Consider the following 20000-nt stretch of genomic DNA (forward strand, 5'->3'; position numbering starts at 1 on the left):
GGCTGTAAGAGCGTCAGGTCTAGCAGTTCTTACAACTCCAGCACAAACTTCAGAGTCTACCTTGAAAACAATAACTTTGTGCCATGGTTCTAATCATGCTACGGTTGCCAGCGAAGGAGGTTAGCCCTAGATGGCTATGTGCTGCTGGATTCTATACTAGATTAGGCCTGGCTTCTCCCGTCATTGCTGCTCTCCCGTAGTCACTCGGTACTGACTTGTGTTCACTCGGTGGAAGAACAAGCTGGATCAGGACATTTCATGGACTTGGACGGTATTTTTTCCCCATTGTGACAATGTTTTTCTCAATTTGTAACCATGTGTGTTAATTGTTCCATGTGCGATGTGCAGTGTGCTGTGTGCTGTTGGTAATGTGTTTTACACCTTGGCCCTGGAGGAATGCTGTTTCATCTGCCTAAATTCATGTATGATTAAATGATAATTAAACTTGAGATTTGAACTTGAACTTCACTTAATTGATTGTTAATGTATATTTGAACTCAATGTATATTTGAACTCACTGTCCTAATATCCTATATTAGAGAAAGCCCAACTTTCATGAAGTGTCAGTTTCAGGTCTCATGCTAAAGGTAGTGACCAATCTACACACAGAAGCCACTTTATTAGGTGCCCCTGTACAACCACCTAGTCATTAATGCACTTAAAGCATGCAGACGCTCAAGAGGTTCTGTTGTTGTTCAGACCAAACATCAGAATGGAGAAGAAATGTGATCTAAGTGACTGTGACCATGGAATAATTGTTGGTGGCAGAGGGATTGGTTTGAGTATCTCTGAAATTGCTGATTTCCTGGGATTTTCATGCACAATAGTCTCTGTTTACAGAGGTTTACAGAAAATGGTGTGAAAAAATAAACATTCAGTGAGTGGCAATTCTGTGGGTAAAAATGCTTTGGTAATGACAGAGGTCAAAGGAGAATGGCCAGACTGATTCAGGCTGACAGGAAGGTGACAGTAACTCAAATAACCACTCATTACAACAGTGGTGTGCAGAAGAGCATCTCTGAGTACACAACATGTCAGACCTTGAAGTGGAGGGGCGACAGCAGCAGATCTCACCGGGTTCGGCTCCTGTGCCTAATAAAGTGGCCTCTGAGTGTAGGTGCCTGCTATACCTCTGAATTGTTTTGCTCCCATTTTACTCCACACATTGATCTCAAAATGTCCAGGCTTAAGTTCCACACCCTCACAACCCTCTGTACAAACATGAAAGGCTCTCTCCTTTAAATGTTTTATACGTTATCTTTTAATCATATTCCCTTGCTCTAAACCCCTAGTCACTGTTAACAACCCGTTGTTATCCATAAATTCCATTCCTTTTCTAGTACTCAACATCCATATCAAGTGAGCATACCACAAATCCTCTCATCTCTGATGAACAAACAGTCCCAGAATTTCCAATTTTCATACTTGAATTTTCCCAGCATTTCAGTGGATCGACAGCGTTTCTCTTTCCTTTCCCAAGGACACCTGAACTCCAAGCGTTAATTCATTTCTGGCCTAACTGAGGTTTAATATAGTTTCACTCTTTAACTCAACTTTAACATTCTAGAACAGTTGTAAATGTGTTTAAGGCTTTTTGTTCTAAAGAAACTGGTTGAGTCATGATAGGGTGATTATGAAGGCCTGTGGTGCAATGGCCTTCATTAGTCAGGGGATTGAGTTCTGCTCCCGCAAATGCACATCTCACACAACCTGTCATAGATGCAGAACGCATTTTACATAATCACCAATGCCTCAACCTGCTGAGGAGGCCAAAGAGTGCTGGACTGTCCACATCTGTACTCACATCATTCTACAGGTGCTCAGAAGAAAACATCCCAATAAGCTACATCACTGCACTGCAGCGGACAGCAGGGCTCGACAACGGGTAGTCAAAATTGTCCAACGCATCACCAGCTACAGCCTATCCACCATCAAGGATATATACACAGAAAGGTGCCGGAAAAGGGCCAGTATCATCATGAAGGATCCCACCCACCCTGCTCATAGGCTGTTTGCCCTACTCTCATCAGGGAGGAAGTTATGTAGAATCCATGCCGGAAACACCAGACTCAAAAGCAGCCTCAAGCAGTGAGGCTAATCAACACCTCCACCCGCTAACCCACTCCTTCACACACCCCAGCACCACTACTTTATCATTTCCTGTCAGAGTCACCTTACGTACAGACACCCCTGTGTCTAGCATCACTTTATCGACACACAATCAATCTATGTATACACGCTATCTTACGTATTTATATTTATTGTGTTTTTAAGCTGCATGTTGTTCTCCTTCACACTTGTGCACAGAAGAATGACAATAAACAGTTTTGAAGTACCTTGAAGAGCCAAAAGTTAATAAACCATGGAAATTTACAGCACATTACAGGCCCTTCAGCCCACAATGCTATACTGACCTGTTTCAGCTCTATAAAACCATGGTTAGATCACACTTGGAATATTGATTTCATTATGGTCTCCTCGTTGTTGGAAGGATGTGGAAACTTTAGAGTGAGTGCAGAGGAGATTCACCAGGATGCTGCCTGGATCAGAGAGCGTGTCTTATGAGGATAGGTTGAGTGAGCTGGGTTTTTTCTCTTTGGAGTGAAGGAGGTTGAAAGGTGATGTACAAGATAATAAGTGGCATAGATAGAGTGAGTAGGCAGAGACTTTTTCTCAGGGTGGAAGTGGCTAACATATGGGGGCATAATTTTAAGATGATTGGAGGGAGGTATAAAGGGGATGTCGGAGGTAAGACTTTTACAAAGAGAGTGGTGGGTGTACAGAACTGCCTGCCAGGGGTGGTGGTAGAGGCAGATATATCAGGAACATTTACAGAACACCTTGATAAGCAACACACATCAAAGTTGCTGGTGAATGCAGCAGGCCAGGCAGCGCCTCTAGGAAGAGGTACAGTCGACGTTTCGGGCCGAGACCCTTCGTCAGGACACATGGGTGAAAGGAAAATGGAGGGCTATGCGGGAAGGAAGAGTTAGATTAATCTGGGTGTAAGTTAAAAAGTGGGCACAGCATAGAGAGCTGAAGAGCCTGTACTGTGCTGTACTGTTCTAAAACTGGTATCATGGGGACTGCAATGACCCTGCTGATATTAACCTAGAATAACCAGCACTAGAGCATAGGTACTGCTCTTCCTCAGAAACCAGAGATTTACGCAAACATGAGGGAATCTGCAGATGCTGGAATTTCAAGCAACACACATCAAAGTTGCTGGTGAACGCAGCAGGCCAGGCAGCATCCCTGGGAAGAGATACAGTTGACGTTTCGGGCCAAGACCCCACGTCGGGACTAACTGAAAGAAGAGATAGTAAAAGATTTGAAAGTAGGAGGGGGAGGGGGAGGAGGAGATCCGAAATGATAAGAGAAGACAGGAGGGGGAGGGATGGAGCCAGGAGCCAGACAGTTGATTGGCAAAAGGGATATGAGAGGATCATGGGACAGGAGGCCTAGGGAGAAAGAAAGGAGGAGGGGCGAAAAACCCAGAGATGGGCAAGGGGTATACTCAGAGGGACAGAGGGAGAGCGAGAGAGAGAGAGAGAGAGAGAGAGAGAGAGAGAGAGAGAGAGAGAGAAATAATGGATGGGGTACGAAGGGGAGGTGGGGCATTAACGGAAGTTAGAGAAGTCAATGTTCATGCCATCAGGTTGGAGGCTACCCAGACGGAATAAAAGGTGTTGTTCCTCCAACCTGAGTGTGGCTTCATCTTGACAGTAGAGGAGGCTGTGGATAAACATATCAGAATGGGAATGAGGCATGGAATTAAAATGTGTGGCCAATGGGAGATCCTGCTTTCTCTGGCGGACAGAGCCAGATTTTGTTTAGATGATAATTAAAATCAAACATAATAAGCAGTGTGGCCTACCATTTTTTTTTGAATTTTCCTCTCATCTTTTTATCTCTTTTACTGAATTATATCAAGCATTAGAAACTCAAGGCAACTGGATTTGCTGTGTTGTCTAGAAGATGCTTCGATGCTCATCCGGGAGGCTTTTTCAGTTCTGATTCATAGTGAGCAGTTTTCCAGTTTAAACAACTCACAGAGTTTATAAGCCAGAAAACTATCCACCATGGATTAGAACTGAAGAAGCCTCTTGGATGAGTGGTGAAATGTCGTCCAGACAACACAGCAAGTCCAGCTGCCTTGAGTTACCACTGCTTGGTGTACAATGACCTGGATAACTGAGAACGCTCATAGACTTTTACAGAATTGTTTGCAAGTTTTCTGTCTAGTTACTGACTTACAATATTAACACCATACATTATTTCCAAGTCTTTATAAGAGACAGATTTTCCACTACCACAATGAGGCCACACTCAGGTTGGAGGGACAACACCTTAGATTCTGTGTGGGTAGCCTCCAACTTGATGGCATGAACATAGATTTCTCCAACTTCCAGTAATTTCTCCCCCACCCCATCCTCTCCTTCTCCATTCCTGATATTGTTTAACCTCTTACTCCTTCTCTTCCGTTATCTGCCTCTCTCCTTCCGCTGGTGCTCCTCCTCCTTCCATTTCTTCTATGGTCTACTGTCCTCTCCTATCAAATTCCTTCTTCGTCGTTCCCTTACCTTTTCTACCTATCATCTCCCAGCTTCTTACTTCATCTCACTTCCTCACCTACCCACCTCCCCCTCACCCAATTTCACCAATCACCTGCCAGGTTCTACTCCTTCTGCTCCCCCATCTTCTTAATTTGGGATCTTCCCCCTTCCTTTCCAGTCTTGATAAAGGGTCTTCACCTGAAATGCTGACTGTTTATTCCTCTCCATAAATGCTGCCTGACCAGTTTAGTTCCTCAAGCATTTTGTGTGTGATTCTCTGGATTTCCAACATCTGTAGAATCTCCTCTGTTTAGATTTTCTCAAAATCTTGGACATCTCGCATGATGACTAATAAATGAATTGCTTTCTTTTAAATTAAGACATGTTGTAACCGAATTGCTAAAGAAGATAATTAAACAGTTGACTTGAAATTGTCCACACACCATTCACTGTATTGATGATGGTCACTACATATATATATATAGTATGTGAGTGTATGTGTGTACAGTCGATAAGTAAGCAATAGATTATCAATTTTCTTAGTGCGCTCCAGATTTCACTTTGTAATTTTTCCAAAAGATTGTTGGATTTCCCCGGAGAAAAGCCTCTAGTAGTTGCTTCTAGTCACTCAAGTATTCTCCAGGAATTTATTTTGAAGAAAATATTAGCCTTATTTGTCACATGTACATTGAACCATACAGTGAAATGTGTCACAGAAACACAGAAAACCTACAGCACAATACAGGCCCTTCAGCCCACAAAGCTGTGCCGAGCATGTCCTTACCTTAGAACTACCTAGACTTACCCATAGCCCTCTATTTTACTAAGCTCCATGTATCCATCCAGGAGTCTCGTAAAAGACCCTATCATTTCCGCCTCCACCACTGCCTTTGGCAGCCCACTCTACACACTCACCACTCTCTGCATAAAAAAAGTTACCTCTGACATCTCCTCTGTACCTACTTCCAAGCACCTTAAAAATATGCCCTCTCGTGCTAGCCATTTCAGCCTGGGAAAAAGCCTCTGACTACCCACACGATCAATGCCTCTCATCAACTTGTACACCTCTATCAGATCACCTCTCATCGTCTGTCGCTTGAAGGAGAAAAGGCCGAGTTCACTCAACCTATTCTCATAAGGCATGCTGCCCAATCCAGGCAACATACTTGTAAATCTCCTCTGCACCCTTTCTATAGTTTCCACATCCTTCCTGTAATAAAGTGACCAGAACTGAGCACGGTACTCCACGGGGGGTCCGACCAGGGTCCAATATAGCTGTAACATTACCTCTCAGCACTTAAACTCAAACCCACAATTGATGAAGTTCAAGGCACTGTATGCCTTCCTAACCACAGAGTCAACCTGCGCAGCAGCTTTGAGTGTCCTATGGACTCAGACCCCAAGATCCCTCTGATCCTCATTTACAACCACAACCAACTCAATCCGATGATTGTGCTGGGGCAGTCCACAAGTGTCGCCACCTTTATGGAGCCAATATTGCACACCTCCAACTCACTAACTTTAACCCTAATTGTGTGTCTTTCGGAATCTGGGAGGGAACCAGAACAAACAGAGAAAACGCTATGTATATTAGCTAATCTTATGTATTTATATTTATTGTGTTTTCTCATTGCGATCTTTATCTTATTGTATTTCTTTATGCTGCACTTAATTCTCATTTGCACTTGTGCATGGGGAGAGCGTGCAAACTCCTTTCAAATAGTGGTGGGAATTGAACCTTAATCGCTGATACTATGAAGCGCTGTACTACGTGGCTAAGCCGCCCATCTTCCAAGTCTTCTGCAGTCTTTTGAGCCCTCAGGGAAATTCTAAAGGCATATCTTAATTTTGCCAAAGGTCTTGAAAATTTACATTGTTAGTATCTGCTGTTGTTCACAACTCCTGCTGTGTTTTCAACATGTGGGGAGTTGAGGTAAAACCATTGTTGCTTCAAAGAATGTGAACAATGCGAATTAAACAACCTTCACAAGTCCCAGCTGACCATAAATGAATCTTGATACCTTTCTTCCCATTTCTCACTTCTGACTTGAAGGATGAAGCAGATGTGGAAAAAAAATTAATGCTGCAAAAATCAGCTCCAGACTCTGTTTCCCAAGTCAATTGTTAATGTGGTTTCCCATAACCAACGCCACTGCAGTCTGCAGCATTGGAGCAGGAAAAAAAAACTCATCCTGCAACATCTTATATTGATTATGCTGGAAGTACTTTCCGTCAAGGAAAGTAATAATTCAATATTTAATTGATTTAACTCTACATGACTGACAGCTCATGGTCAAAACTCCAGTGGGGGACACTTGTCAGGATATGTGCTCGGCAGACTGCTCACTGAAACGTCTCCCTTCCATGCTGAGGTCAGAGAAATCCTTGAATTTTCAAAAAGTTCTGAAAAAACGGGATAGGGCACCACACAAGTGTAGCAGTTAGTGCGGCACTATTACAGCCCAGGGTGATGGAGTTCAATTCCGGCACCATCTGTCAGGAGTTTTCTGTGGGTTTCCTCCGGTTTCCTCCCACAGTCTAAAGGTGTACCGGTTAGTAGGCTAATTGATCATTGAACGTTGTCCTGTGATAAGTTAGGGTTGAATTGGTGGGTTGCTGGCAGCTTGGCATGAAGGACCAAGAGGACCTATTCCGTGCTGCATCTCAAAAAATAAGTAATGAATGGTAATTCCAGCAGTCTGACATGATGTATGGAAAGTCTGGAACTTCTTTTTTAGGTATTTGAATGGAGATAGCTGCTATTTCATGTCACATAGATATAGGATAGAGTCACTCCCAGTTAGTGGTCCAAATCAATATACATTCATTGGCCACTTTATTAGTTATATCCTGTACTGAAGGAAGTGCCACTGAGTGTATGTTTGTGGTCTTCTGTGGCTGTAGCCCATCCATTTCAAGGTTCAATGTGTTCTGCATTCAGGGTTGGCTCTTCTATATGCCACTGCTGTAAAATATGGTTATTCGAGTGACTGTCGCCTTCTTGTCAGTTTGAACCAGTCTAGACTTTCTCCTCTGACCTCTCTCATTAACAAAGTTTTTTTGCCCACAGAAGTGCTGCTCACTGGATGTGTGAAAATCTGAATATCTTGCAGTTCCTGTAATACTCAAACCACCCCATCTGGCACCAACAATCATTCCACGGTCAAAGTCACTTGGATCACATTTCTTCCCCATTCTGATTTTTGGTCTGAACAGCCACTAATCCTCTTGACCATGTCTGCGTGTTTTTATGCATTGAGTTGCTACCACTTGATTGGCAACAACTTAATTTACATTAGTGAGCAGGTGTACAGGTATGCATGATAAAGAGGCCAGTTAGTGTATATCCAATGGAGAGTAATTTGCCTCTCGAGACTCCGATGCAGAACAGATGGGATTTTGGGCACTCTAAGTTTACAGTTTTTTATGGGATCTGTCTGTGAGTTTGGAGTTTGTCCTCAAAAAAAAAGGTCTATTGCAATTAAAGAGTATCTGTGATGAGTACTGAGTTAGAGTCATAGAGTGATGGAGCACCATAGCACAGAAACGGATGTTCAGCCCATCTAGTCCGTGCCAAAGTAATAGTTTGCCCGATCCCATTGACCCGCACCTGGTCCATAGACTTCCATAACCCTCCTATCCATGCACCTATCCAAACATCTTTGAAATGTATACCTCTATCAAAACTCAACTCATCATCCCCTGTTCTTGATACTTCTGTGTATTTATTTATTATTATTGTTATTATATTTTTTTCCTTTTTGTATTTGCACAGTTTGCTGTCTTTTGTGCACTGCTGGTTCGTCTGTCCTATTGGGTGCGGCCATTCATTTATTCTGTTGTGTTTCTTGGATTTACTGTGAACGGCAACAGGAAAGTGTTGTATATGGTGATGTATATGTACTTTGATAATAAAGTTACTTTGAACTTTGAAGTGTGAAATTCCCCTCATCCTCCCACGCTCCAAGGAATAAAGTGGCCATCTCAGTCTGATTCTTCTGGTGACAAAAGGGTTAACAACAACACCATTTTCCATTTTAAAGCAATAAAATATGAGCAAGGAGAGCATTTTATAACCAACACACATTGGACAGAGTTAGGTTTGTGTGGGCCCACGGATGTGGAAAATTAAAGCAATACTGTGAAGAGAAATGAAGTGTGTCTAATACATCTCCAGTGATAAAGCCGTCTTGACTAGAACCGTAAAACCAGGGAAAAGGATATCAAGTTAGCCGTCAATTCCATGTTATGGGATATGAAGTGTCGGTGAGAATTTATAATCCCAATTTAGGGCCATCTCTTCAGGTGTTTTTATTGTGATTGCACTGTGCAATATCGCTATGCTGTGCTCATAAGGAATGGGATTCGACCGCAATATCAACATTTCTGCATGAATCTCAACTCTTATTATCATCTGCAGCAATAGATTATGGTTATTACTGTATGAAACCGGTAGCTTTCCTTTGTACTTCTGTCATTAACAAATGCATTTAGATTGACAGTGCAGACGTTTTATTGTGAGGTTATACCTTCTCTGTTATACTCTTCCTTCGAATGCGTCCACATGCTGACTGATGATGACAAAGACTGTGCCTACAATTTTAGGACCGTGAATGACTTTCTTATGTTGTAACAGAATAGTATCTGAATGATTACTTGCACATTTGTGTGTGTGTGTGTGTGTGTGTGTGTGTGTGTGTGTGTGTGCGGCGCGTGTGTGTGTGTGTGTGTGTGTGAGTGTGTGTGCATGTGGGTGTATGCACATCTGTGTGTGTTTTTTGGGTGTGTGTGCACACTTGCACACACGCAATGGCTCTGTGTGTATGTGTGTGTGTGTGTATGTGTGTACAGATGTGATAGTGTCACCGCCAGTAACAAAACACAATAAAATAACTGGACCAAGAACGCATGCACAACCATACTTTATTTTATTTGTGCACAAGGAGAACAGTGTAGTCTCTATCACTACACTGTTCTGAATTTTGAACAGAGAGATACCATTTTCATACAGAATTGGCTAGCAGCTACTGATATTGACCGAGAGATAAATTATGTATGTTTGAATTCCTTACTTGGCGGAACAGTCACAGTTCAAAATACAGGTGTTAGAAGTCAATAGAAACTACAAGCTGACAGCTGATGATACCTTGAAGTTAGTAAAGCAATTGTCCCTTAGTTGGTGTGTGTGCCTTGGATCACTTTTCCTATCTCCAGATCCCTGGTATGCAAAGAGTTGGTATGCTCTTCAAAGACCTCTCTTGCCCTGACTGTCTGCACTCTACTTGCAAGCTAACCTTGCCTGGACATTATATTAACCCTACCTTACCATAACTTTTTTCCATAGCACTAGGGAGGCTCTACAGCGGATCCTGGGTCAATGGTGCCATGTTAAGAAAAACAAGGCAATTTTTCTTAACAACTACCACCCAGCGGTTCTGACAGCAACCTTCATGAAGTCTTTCCAGAGGCTGGTCATGGCATACATTAATCCCAGCCTCCCCAACAACCTCTACCCACTGCAAATTGCCTACAGCTAATAAAGGTGTATGGCAGGTGCCATCTCACTGGCCCTACACTCATCTCTGCAGCATCTGGACAGTAAAGACACCAAGAATCAGAATCAGAATCAGGCTTACTACCACTGATGTATGTCAGGAAAGATGTTGTCCTACAGCAGCAGTATAGTGTAATACAAAAAAAAGTACTATGAAGTAATAGATATTAAAAAAAGAGTATTGCCAAAAGGGAGCAAAGAATGAGGCAGTGTTCATGGATTAATGGTCTATTTCGAAACCTGGTGACAGAGAGAAAAAGTTGTTCCTAAAATTCTGAGTGTGTGTACCTCATTCCTGATGGTAGTAATGAGAAAAGGGATTTCCTGGATGGTAAGGATCCTAAAGGATGGTTGCTGCCTTCCTGAGACATGTCAGACTTACATCAGAATTTTGTTTTTATTGACTAAGTTCCTCCTTTGATATTATCATTCCAAGCAAGTTCATCACCAAACCCTGGACCCTGAGAGTCAATGTATTAGATCCTTAACTTCCTGACCACCAGACCACAATCAGTAGTGACAGGCAGCAGCTCCTCTGGCACAATTATCTTAAGCATTGGTTCTTCATAAGGTTGCATCCTCAGCCCTCTACTCTGCTCCCTGTGCACTCATGACTGTGTGGCCAGACTCTGCTCGAATTCCATCTGCAAGATTACAGATGATGCCAATGTAGCGTGCTGTATCTCAAATAACGTTGAGTTATTAAATAAGGTTAATGTACAGGAAGGAAATGGAGAGCTTAGTGACCTGGTGTCATGACAACAACCTTTCCCTCAGTGTCAACAAAACAAAAGAGCTGAAACGGGTAGTGCACAAGCCTCTGTCCACTTGAATGGTCTTGAGGCTGAGAGGATTGACAACTTCAAGTTTATAGGAGTGAACATCGTCAATAGCCTTTCTTGGTCCAATCACACCAACATTGCAGCTATGAAACCTCACCAATGTCTCTACTTCCTAAAAGAAATGAGAAATTGCTTTTAAACTCACAAGAGAGCATAGGCCATCAACGTTTTGCTGTTGATGTTTCTGTAGCAGGCAATTTCCTTTTTTACAAGGTCAAGTTGCTAGCTCAACACTCAACCCAGCATGGATGGAAAGCATGCACAGGTGCCGGCTGGATTCGAACTCGGGAACTTCCGTGCCAGAGTCCAGTGCTGATGACACTACGCCACCAGCCGGCACTTCCTAAAGAAAATGGCTAAAGGAACTTGGCTTGTCCCCATTGACTCTTACCAAATTTTATCAATGCAGTCTAGAAAGCATTCTCTCTGGACATATCACAGCTTGGTATGGCAACTGCTCTGCACGTGATCACAAGAAACTGCAGAGAGCTGTGGACACAATTCAGCACATCGCAGGATCCAGCCTCCACTCCATGGACTCCGTCTGCACTTCTTACTGCCTCAGTAAAGCAGCCATCTTAATCAAAGACACCACCCACCTCGCACATTCTCTCTTTCATCAGGCAGAATACACAAAACCCTGAAAGCACGTACTACCAGGATCAAGGACAGATTCTAGCCTGCTGTGATCAGACTCGTTGTGGAGGCTCTTAAAAATTAAGATTGATTCTTGAGGAAAGTGCCATTGTGTTTTGGTTCCCCAGAAGAGAGAAGGTCTTACTGTTGAACTGGTTGTATCTGGACAATCACTTTACTGTTATTTTATTCTACAACAGGAAGAGGATGAGCCCTTCAACTTGAGCTAGAGATTCACATTCGGTTTTTGATTTATTTGTCACATATATATCTAAACACACGAGGGGTGATTGATAAGTTCGTGGCCTAAGGTAAAAGGAGTCAATCTTAGAAAATTTAGCACGTTTATTTTTCAACCTAGTCCCCTCCTACATGTACACACTTAGTCCAGTGGTTGTGGAGCATACGGATCTCTTCCTTGTAGAGGTGGTCCACAGCAGGGGCAATTGATAAGTTTGTGGCCTATGGTAGAAGGAGATGAGTTATTAACTTCAAACTTTCTGCATTATCACTCAAAGAGTTGAACTGCACGTGCATGTAACGAGAGTGTCTTGGACATCCAGGTGGTCCACAGCAGGGGTGATTAATAAGTTCGTGGAAGGAGATGAGTTATACAGCTCTTGTTACATGCACATGTAGTTCAACTCTTTGAGTGAAAATGCAGAAAGTTTGAAGTTTCTCCTCATCTCGTTCTATCTCAGGCCACGAACTTATTAATCACCCCTGCTGTGGACCACTTTCTGGAGGTCCAAGACGCTAACTTCTACAAAGAAGGGATCCATATGCTCCACAACCGCTGGACTATGTGCGTAAATGTAGGAAAAATAAATGTGCTAGATTTTCTAAAATTGACGCCTTCTACCATAGGCCACAAACTTATCAATCACCCCTCGTACAGTGGAATGCACCTGTGTTAAAAACCAGCTCTCCCAAGGATGTGCTGGGGGCAGCTCGCTAGTGTTGCCATACATTCTGGCACCAACATAGCCTCACCACAGTGTTCCACTGAACAACACAAGTAACGACAGATACAACAACAGAACAAAACAAGACAGCATCAGCAAAACAAGCCCGTCTCCCATCCATAGAGACAGGCCCCAACCCTCTCTGTCACCACGCTGATGAAAACATGAGCTGGACCCGTCCTCAAGATAAGTGTCTTTTCAGAAGCTTATTGAGGAAATTATACCAAAGATCAAGGATCAAGTATCAACTTTATTCAGCAAATACGTTTACATGCATAATGAATTCAGAATCAGATTGTGTATCACTGGCATATGATGTGAAATTTGTTGTTTTGCAGCAGCAGTATTTGCAGTGCATTACAATGAAAAGCCTATAAATTACGATGAGAGAAAAATAAACCCTAAATAAGTCATGCAAAAAGAAAGTAAAAATAAAGATGAAAAAACTAGAGAGGAAGTGTTCATGGGTTCAATGTCCATTCAGGGCTCTGATGGTGGAAGGGAAGAAGCTGTTCCTGAAAAACTGCGTGGGTGTCTTCAGGCTCCTGTGCCATCTCCTTGATGGCAGTTATGGGAAGAGGGCATAACCTGGAGATGCGGTGCTTAACAATGGATGTCACCTGTTTCAGACGTGGCCTTTTGAAGGTGTCCTGGATGCTGGGGAGGCAGCTGCCCATAAGGGAGCTGGCTGAGTTTGCAACTTCCTCTAGCTTTTTCCGATCTTGAGCAGTGACCCCTCCAAACCAGAGAGTGACGCAACCACCAAATATTTGCTGTGGCGTGTTGGACAGGGTGACGTGCATCAAAGACAGCAAAGTTCAGCAATTATAAAGAACTTAATAAAAATAAAGTTAGAGGTTAAGGTGCAGATATAGAATAAAATGTGCGTAAATACATAAATATTACCATGTATTTACGATGTAAACAGCATTATTAAAAAGTGGTTTAACACGTCCACAGTGCAGTGCAGTGACGAGGGTAATAAATAGAGGGGGGTGGGAAGGGTAATTAGAGTGGTTGATCAGATTAATTGCCTGGGGGAAAAAACTTTTAAGATGGTGTGAAATTTTTCTTTTAATAGCAATACAGTGTTTCCAGAAGGGAGCTTTTGGAAAAGGCAGCATGCAGGGTGGGTGCTGTCCTCAATAATTCTTCTGCCCGCTTCTTTGACCTGATGCATACAAGTCCCTCAGTGATGGTAGACAATAGCCAATGACCTTTTCTGCTGACCTGACCATTTGCTGTAGTTTTTTGAATGTTACGAGAAGATGCATTATCCATGTATCATTATGTGACTGCTTGCTATCAGTTCATCATACATCAGACTATCTAAGAACTAAGTATGTCCAGAGATGCTGATCAGTTTTAGTCACTGTTTTTTTTAAATTAGACAAGCATAGCTTAGCTCAGAAATATTTCATTAGTCAATAGATGTTGAACCTGATGTCAATTTCAGTACCAATTCTTCTTTTGCAAATGGCCTCTTTGACAGTCTTTCTTTACGTATAGTTTTTCATAAATTCTACTGTACTTCCTTATTTTCCTGTAAATGCCTGCAAGAAAATGAATCTGAATGTAGTATATGGTGACATATACTGTACATACTTTGATAACAAATGTACCCTGAATTTTGAGTTAAAAACGTTTCCTAATCTTTGTTTTTCATTAATGTCAAGGAGGGTTAAGATAGTGGTTAGGTTACTTCATTAACCACCCAGAGAAATTATTTAATATCCTATGGCATTTAAAGAGAGCTAATAACTTAGAACAACAAATATTAGTCTTAGCAATGATAACTGCAGAAACAATTGCCGCTCAGAGAAGGAAATCTGCCCTTGTCACCTGGTCTGGCTTTATGTCGCTAGATTAACCCCTTAACTCCAAGGCTTACTCTTAAAATGCCCTCTGAAATGGATCGATCCTGGGCCCAACACATTGATGTAATCCTCAAGAAGGCATTCTAGCAGTTCAAACATTGGGAGTTTGAAGAGATTTAGTGTGTCACCAATAACTCTCATAATTTTTAAAAATTTAGTGACACAGTACAGAATAGGCTCTTCTGCTCCAACGTGCCACATCAGCCAGCAACTCATCTATTTAACACTGGCTTGATCACAGTGAAAAAGGAAGCTACTCACCAGACTTTTGGACTGTGAGAGGAAACCCACATGGTTCAGGAGGAGAACGTACAAACTGCTCACAGACGGTGCGGGAATTGAACTCCGAAATCCGGAACAGCACAAGCTGTAATAGCATCACTCTGACCGCTGCATTACTGTGGTGTAAATTTATACAGATTTGTGGTGGAGAGTAATCTGATTGGTTGCCTCACTGCCTGGTATGAAAGCTCCACTGCACTGGACCATAAGAGGCTGCAGATAATTATAGGCACAGCCAGGTCCACAGCCCACCCCATCGTCAAGGACAACTTCAACGGACAATGCTTCAAGACATCAGCATCCGTCATTAAAGACCTTCGCCATCTAGCACATTCCCTCTTTGTGTAACCACTATCAGGTACAGAAGCCAGAAAATCCACACTCAGCATTTTAAGAACAGCTTCATCCCCTCCGCCATTAGATTTCTGAAGAGTCCACGAATCCATTAACATACCCTATTATTCATCTTTTGCACTATTTATTTCCTTTCAAACTTACTGTAATTTTTATATCTTACACTGTACTGCTGCCACAAAACAACACATTTCACGACATATGTTGGTGACAATACACTTGATTCTGAGTGGGAGATAAATTCTGATGCCAGGATCCTGAAAAATTAATGAATGTAAAAAGCGTATGAGATAATTATGGCACATCGATTAGAGCAGCGTGATCACAGCACCGACGGCCCAGGTTCAATTCTTGCTGTCTGTAAGGAGTTTGTTCATCTTTCCCATAACCACGTGGGTTTCCTCTGGGTGCTCTGGTTTCCTCCCACAGTCCAAAGACATACAGGTTAATAGGTTAATTGGTCACATTGGTGTAATTGGTCGGCACGGGCTCATTGGACAGGATGGGCCTGTTACTGTGATGTATCTCGAAGGAAATTAATCAAAGCTGACTTCAGGATTTAACCTGTAGATGAATTAACGGGGTAGAAACAAAACAGCAGCTTCAATGCTTTAATGATTTACCATAATTGATATTCTTAAAAGGTGGGAACGAAAATTGCCTGAAACCATAGATTAGGTTAGGTTTGCACAAAATACTTTCTGTACAGTGATGTTAATCTCAAAATTATATACAGGCACTGAGACTGAGACTTTAAACCATGTTTTACATTTACAAAATGGTAGAACGTAATCCTTTGAGATCCTCTATATAAACTGAGGCAGTCTGCTTTTGGAATAAAGAGATGCAGATACCAAGGCTGATTGGTTTTGTTGAAAGGATGAGACAGCAGGGTGCACTCATCTGATTTGAATCAATACATTTACAAAGGATAAAAATCCATTTGCTACACCAGTCGCTGGAACTGAATAGTTTGATAGAAATAAGACTCAGTAGGCACTTCAAAGCAAGCAAAGATAAAACAAAATAAACTTTCATGGTATTTGCTATTAACCCAAAGAAATAGTAATTGTGCAGAATTGCTGCAACTGGCATCTTTGTCCTCAAACACCAAAGTCAGATTATTGTACATCCCAGTTTTGGTGAGCTTATGCCAAACATTGTCAAAAGATGGCGATTTTCACATGGTCTGGCCAAAAGCGTATGCATTGCCACCTAATACAAATACTCAGTGACAAAGGTGACAAAGGACATTAAGGACATCATGAACGCTAAAAAGAGGGTGTTTAGAGATAGAAATAGGGAGGAACTGAGGGCAATACAGAGGGACCTGAAAGCCAGGATCAGGGATGCTAAAGACAGGTACAGGAGGAAGCTTGAGTGGAAACTCCAGCAGAACAACATGAGAGAGGTCTGGAGGGGGACGAGGACCATCACTGGGTTCTGGTAAACTAGCAACAGAGGAGCTGAAGGCAGTGTGGACAGGGCCAATGAACTTAACCTGTTCTTTAACAGATTTGACATTGTGACCCCTGCCCATCCCCCACATGAGCCATCTGTTGTCGGCCCCCAACCAACACATATTCCACTCTCCCCTCCTACCCCTCCTCACAGTCCCCCACCCTGCTCTCATGACTATACCCCTTCCCCACACGAAACCACCACGGTGGCCTTCACAGCTGAACAGGTGAGAAGACAGCTGAAACGTCTCAACCCAAGCAAGGCTGCAGGACCGGATGGTGTCAGTACCAGGGTGCTCAAAGCCTGTGCCCCTCAGCTATGTGGAGTTCTTCGCCATGTCTTCAACCTGAGCCTGAGGCTCCGGAGGGTTCCTGTGCTGTGGAAAACGTCTTGCCTCGTCCCTGTGCCGAAGACGCCGCGACCCAGCGGCCTCAATGACTACAGACCATGGCATTGACCTCCCACATCATGAAGACCCTGGAGAGACTTGTTCTGGAGCTGCTCCGGCCTATGGTCAGGCCACACTTAGATCCCCTCCAGTTCGCCTACCAGCCCCGACTAGGAGTTGAGGATGCCATCGTCTTCCTGCTGAACCGTGTCTATGCCCACCTGGACAAGCTAGTGAGCACTGTGAGGGTCATGTTTTTTGACTTCTCCAGTGCGTTCAACACTATCCGCCCTGCTCTGCTGGGGGAGAAGCTGACAGTGATGCAGGTGGATGCTTTCCTGGTGTCATGGATTCTTGATTACCTGACTGGCAGACCACAGTACGTGTGCTTGCAACACTGTGTGTCTGACAGAGCGATCAGCAGCACTGGGGCTCCACAGGGGACTGTCTTGTCTCCCTTTCTCTTCACCATTTACACCTTGGACTTCAACTACTGCACAGAGTCTTGTCATCTTCAGAAGTTTTCGGATGACTCTGCCATAGTTGGATGCATCAGCAAGGGAGATAAGGCTGAGTACAGGGCTACGGTAGGAAACTTTGTCACACGGTGTGAGCAGAATTATCTGTAGCTTAATGTAAAAAAGACTAAGGAGCTGGTGGTAGACCTGAGGAGAGCTAAGGTACCGGTGCTGCAGTATTACATTCCGATGGAAGCCAGACTGGAAAAGATAGGAGGTAGGGGAATTAAGGGTTATGGGGGAAAGGCAGGTAGGTGGAAGTGATTCCACGGTCAGATCACCCATGATCTTATTGAATGGTGGAGCAGTCTCAACAGGTCAGATGGCCGACTCCTGCTCCTAATTCTTATGTTCAGGCACATTGCTGTTATTGTAGTGGTGCACTGAGAAGTGGTTGGAGCTCTGCACATAGGCAAGTCTGGGCCAGAAACTGAAGGATGGAAGGATGGATGTCTGCAAGCCTGTGAGACCAGGGTTAAAGAGTGGAGGGGGTTTGTCCTGGGCTTGGAGGCCTGTCTGTGCCTGGAAGTGGGTGGGAAAGGGATTGTCTTGTTTTTGTTATTTGAGTTGCTGCTGTGTTGTTATTGCAGTTATTGCTTGTGTTGCTCTGCTGAACAACCTGAGCATGGTATCTGCTGTGTCTCTGCACAACTACATGTCGATTAAATAAAAGTATGCACACGGGAGCTGGCTTCAACTGGAGTATCCACATGTCAGTGAGCGAGAACAATGCACACGTGTAGAAAACAGCGCATGCAAAGACAACAGATCAGTACTTAGTGCTAAGTGGGGTGGTCACTGCTCTAAAAGAAATAAGATCCATACATTACACTTCCTCCTCCTTTAGATTAATGCAACATTAAACTGTATATGTACTAAACATTCAATTTCCCTTTCATAAACCCATTTTCCAAATAAACATGCTTTCACAATATCAGTTCATAACTAACTTCACAGTTCTAAAGATTCATTCTTTTGTGTGGAGCTCTGTTTCTTTCAGGATAGCCCCTGTGGACCTGTGGAGTGGCATCAAGTTTGGCAGGTGTCTTGTCGAAGACAATGTTCTCCGTTTCCGGTGTCACGTCGCTGTCAGTGACATCATCACTGAGAGGTAAGTAACATGACTGCAATGTGTCCGTCTTGTTGGATGCAGTCGACTCAGGTGTGTTCTTCAGTTGAGCGTCCATTGTCTGGTCCACATGATGTCTCCATGTCTGATGTCCAATATCCACGGTGTACAGCAGTGGTCCATTTTTTGTAGCTATTCTACTGGGTGTCCACTTGTCTTCTCCGTAATAACTGGTATCTATTCCCTTCTCAAACACCTTATGATTAGCATAAAGCAGCTGTGACAGTCTTTGGTTAGTGCTACCATTTGGGCTGCAGTTGCCTGTTGATGCCTCATTGAGAGCTTTGACTGGGTGCCAGTCTAGTTGGGATTTTCTCAACCATTCACGTCTGAAAAGTGCTGGCCCTCCACTTCTCAACACACAGAGCTCTAACTATTGTGTTTGGCCTCCATACATCACAGTTACCTTCAGTGTGCCTTTGGGAGACAATTTTTCACCTGTGTAGGTCTTTAGCATGACTGAGGTCTTCTGTAATGGTATCTTAGTAAACAGCCCATTGTAGTCAGCCTCTGAAATTATAGACAATTGTGTCCAGTTCCATTTTCAGTTTTGCACCAGACACATCCATTGTGATCCAGATGATCTTGTGATCTGCTTCAGTTATATAATGCAGTTCTCAGCATGACAGCTCACCTTTGACAGACTCTGTGTTGTCTGTCTCATATTCAGTAACTTTATATATTTTTTTGCTTAGTTTTGTGTGTCAAACCCTTCACTCAGTGTAGCTTTTCTCTTTGGTTGTGCTTTTTTTTCTAATTTGCACACTCTCTCTATGTGACCTTGCCTGTGACACTTTCTGCAGTCTTTTTTCGTGGGAAGATTTGCCACATCTATAACACTTTTGACTTTTTGCACCATTCAGGGACATTTTGGGCATTTCTCATTCTAACCTCCTTTTCTGTCATTCTGCTGCATCCTTTACTGCAGTCTCTAATGATATTGCAATGGTCAATGGTCAATGCCTGTTCAAAGCTTAGGTCTCTTTTGGACAGTAACCTCTTTTGAGTGCTTTGACTATGCATGCCACATTTAAGCTTGCATCAGAAAGTCCATCTCTAAAGTCACAGTACTGGAACAAAAAGTAGTTAGAAGATTTGAGGGTGGAGCTTAGGATGATGGCACCTAATGGCGACTCCTTTGCTTGCTTCGTCGGAAACAGCTCTATTTCTATCTTTAATATCTCTTTTCTTTTCAGGGTTCTTTTGAACACACTGACTTCAGTTCTTTGCAGGAACAGGACTCACTCTTGGGGTCTCACGACCGGCTGCTTTTTGATATGCCAAGGACGCGGCCTGGAAGACGAGCACGCCTTCAGGGTGTCAGATTTTCGCACTCTGGAGGCAGGTGAATTCAAGGCCAGTGCCGCTGCCTGTGTGTTGTGGGAGACTTAAGATCAAAAGCAGCGAGCTAGCTGCTGGCTGAGTGCCAGAGACGCGA

Source organism: Mobula hypostoma, chromosome 2 (genome assembly GCF_963921235.1).
Source record: "Mobula hypostoma chromosome 2, sMobHyp1.1, whole genome shotgun sequence".
NCBI classification, from domain to species: Eukaryota; Metazoa; Chordata; class Chondrichthyes; order Myliobatiformes; family Myliobatidae; genus Mobula; species Mobula hypostoma.